Here is a 3483-nt window from a genome sequence, read left to right on the forward strand (position 1 = left end):
TAGTAGAATAGAAGAAAGGGTTGTGAAGCCAGATGGTCGTTCCAGTACATTTTCAATGACGTTATAGACCGCCGAGCGTCCCACGGGAATACATGACCCTCTGAAATTCTCCTTTTGTGAATGTGAGCCCCCAGCTGTTGAAAGGGGTTGCCAGGAGACTAGGACAATAGTTTCGGTAGCTTCTACAAGTTCACTTACTGTTTATTTTCAAGCACCTTCCTTATGCATACAACAACACAGAACATTCATTCTAGCTGTCAAAAATGCCCGTCACGATTCCACATTTGCCGGCACCACTTTTCGATGGAACGACATTTCCATTAAAATGGACGGACATAGGCAGAACTAGTGTTCCTTGAAAGTTAAGTTAAGAGGAGAAGACGTGGACACACAATACAAAGTTAGGAAGATCTGGAGAACAACAACAACGATGACGACAAAAATAACGAGGGCGACAATAACAACAAACAACAAAAACGACGACGACGACAAGAAGAAAATGGATGCAGTCTACTGAATACAGAATTATTCAGTCCTACATTAAGGTACAAAAGGAAGGGTTGAATGTTTTAAAGGTCTTCCTTGTCATCGTCCGGCAGTGGGTGCTTGAGCGCGTTCTTCAGGCCCTTCTTGAGCTTGGTCATGATCTCTGCCTCCGACGTGATCAAGGGTGGCGACACAGCGGGCATGGGCACGAGCTCCAGCTTGGGATCTCCCAGCAGCACTTTTGCTAGCCACACAAAGGGCTTCTCTATGTTGTGATTCATTTTAGGGCAAACCTCATAGTACTTCCAGTTCTTCTTTGCAGCAATTTTCTGTGGCCAAACGACCTTCGGACGCGTCAGGTTCTCGCTGTGGCCACAAACCACGACAGGTATGTTGCCACAGTACGTGGCTATATCCATGTTGTGGTTGAGTATTTTTTGGTACGTGACTCGAGAGTTGAGGTCGAAGAAGAGGATCGCGCACTGGGCGCCAGAGTAGATCTCTCTCGGCGAGTTGTCAAACCTCTCTTTTCCTCTGGTGTCCAGCATTTTGAAGGTCACTGGTCCATGGGTGGTGTGAAATCGGAGCGAATTGACTGCTTCGATTCGTGGAAAGATATGTGTCTTCAGGTAACCCCCAGTAATGTGGCGCCACATGAAACTGACTTTTCCCGAATCACCCTCGCCGATTATGAGGCCTTTGAAGACGGGCATTCCGCACTCATCCTCCGGTTCCATCCGTGCCATGGAACCTGTACAGAGAGAATTTGAATACGGCTAAATTATGTCATCCCTCACCAGTTCATCATTGATGTACCCAATCGGGTATTTCAGCGTACACTTCGGCTTTAAAAAAAAAAAAACCTTGGCAAGCGACCGAGTGCCTTTTAAAGGCTCAGTGAAGTCAATTTGTTACACGCTTTTGGTTGCTTTCTTCAGTTCAACTCATGCCAATTTTTTTAAACTGTTTACAGGAAGTCTAAGCCCTGATTTAATCCTAACGAACAGGAGAGGGAAGAACCCGAATTCACCGCGGATGCACAGGGGCTAAGGCGCAATTGGACTGCTGAGACAAAGGACGCAGGTTCGATGCTGGCCGCAGCGGCCGTTTCTCCTCAGATGAATGTGAAAAAGAAAAACGCCCGTATGTCGAGATGTCGAGGTTACGACGTTCGGACATTAACACCGCGCACCGACGGCGTACACCGAAACCCGGAAGAGCCGACGCGTGACCCACCCCGCGTTCGAGCAATGACCGCCCTTGGGAGACATCACGATGCTTGCATACCGGCGCCCGAAGGAGGCGTCGCCTGTGAGCCCTGAGCACGCAACGACCAGCCAGCCGCCAGTTCCCCGAACCACAGCCGGGCTCGAACCAGCACCTAGCTCTGCCTTCCCTCCACGCACCGGCGGAGGGCATAAGGCCCGCACGCCCCTCGATCGCGCTCTCGGCCCCTGCCGTCGTCGGAGACGCCGTAAGAGACATTCGAAAGCACTCCCGGATCCCGGCCGAGATCGTGACGACGGTCATCCCTCGTACCCATCTACGCAGGCAGCTCGCAGCAGCACTTTGAGCTCGCCCCCATGGCCCTGCAGCTTGGGTGGACATCACCGTTCCCCGAAACGAGAGCCTCGACGTTCCCGGGCCAACAGAGCAAGCGTACTTGGCCACGGGTGTAGGCCCGTTCGTCACATGGCGTTTCGTCATAGGCTGGTTCGTAATAGGCCGTTTGGTCACATAGGTTCTTTCGTCAAAGGCCCGTTTGTCACTTAGGAAAGTTCGTCACAGGAACGGTAAAACAAAATTTGGGGTGTTTTCTTTTTAGACGTAAGTGGTGATAAAGAATCGCTCATTATCGTTTGTACATGTTGCGTAATGGTTGCTGATTAAGAAAGTGCAATTATAACTAATTTGCACACGTAGTTCTCGCAAACCACGTTGCCGCCACAATCCCTTTTCATCAGCATGTGGAGTTAAGAAGTTTTCCATTCTACTTTTCCCTACCCGTGTGACAATTTTTTTTGTAGTAAGATAAGAAAGAGACAGGGTGTTAAATAAAAAATTAATTTCAACCACCACTTGCGAACAAAGGAATGGTTTACGCACGAATTGAAAAGGGTCAACCTGGTACGGACTTCAGGGGTAAAGCCTCTAACAAACCCCCCCCCCCCCTCCCCACCTTCTCGACATCCTCCAAAAATGAGACTTCCAGACGAAATTTCCAGGATCGAGAAAGTCGGTGCTACCACTTTTTCTAGTACGGGACCACTCAGAACCAGATGCCTCTGACCAGTTTTCCCATGAATAGTCGGCTGTGACGAGTCGGCCGGTCCCATGGAGGGTGCCCAAGCCGGCCGCAACGCTGAAATGCGGGCTCGCGTTCTTTGTGGCCCGTCTTCCAAAAACTTTATTAGGCTATGTCCCTGCCTTACTTTCCTGTCTAGTGTTGTTGAACTCGTATTTATATTCTTGATCAACCCAGGTACCCCTGCTTGCGCACTCTGGCTTTCATTCTTTGCCTTCCAGATATACGGCCGAAAAGAGAGAGAGAAAAAAAAAAGAAAACATGTGCCCTGCTTCTCTCTTTTTAGTCAAACCGTCCTACCTACTCCGCTGAGAGCCACATGCGTTCAAAAAAAAAGAAAACGTGGACATTCGTTCTGTGCACCTATGACGAACTTTCCCATTGTCGAATCGAATTTCCTATGACGAATGATTCTATCTGACCAAACGGCCTATGACGAAACGCCATGTGACGAACGGGCCGTATCCCCCCGGCCACAGAGGGAGAGGCCCCGTCTCCGAGGTCCAGCGCCAGCCGCCTCCCTGACCTGCTCCTACGAATCACATCATCTCGCCGGGCAAACCCGTCGGCACCAGCACAACTTCATTGCTAATTAAAATGTCTCTGTAGCCAAACCTTTCCCCTCAACCCCGTGTGGACCCACCTAGTTGGCAGCGTGACGTTATCCCCTTATCCGGGGCGTCGCAAGGTGG

The 3483-nt window shown here is 50.2% G+C and overlaps 1 pseudogene; it reads right to left on the minus strand.

Moving 5' to 3' along the window:
* Window positions 1-569: 569 nt before the first annotated feature.
* LOC144162107 (GTP-binding nuclear protein ran-1 pseudogene) lies at window positions 570-1232 on the minus strand (annotated as a pseudogene).
* Window positions 1233-3483: the final 2251 nt, after the last annotated feature.

The sequence above is a fragment of the Haemaphysalis longicornis genome, unplaced genomic scaffold (assembly GCF_048455015.1).
Source record: "Haemaphysalis longicornis isolate Haplotype H1 unplaced genomic scaffold, Haemaphysalis longicornis Haplotype H1 scaffold_1, whole genome shotgun sequence".
Classification (NCBI taxonomy): domain Eukaryota; kingdom Metazoa; phylum Arthropoda; class Arachnida; order Ixodida; family Ixodidae; genus Haemaphysalis; species Haemaphysalis longicornis.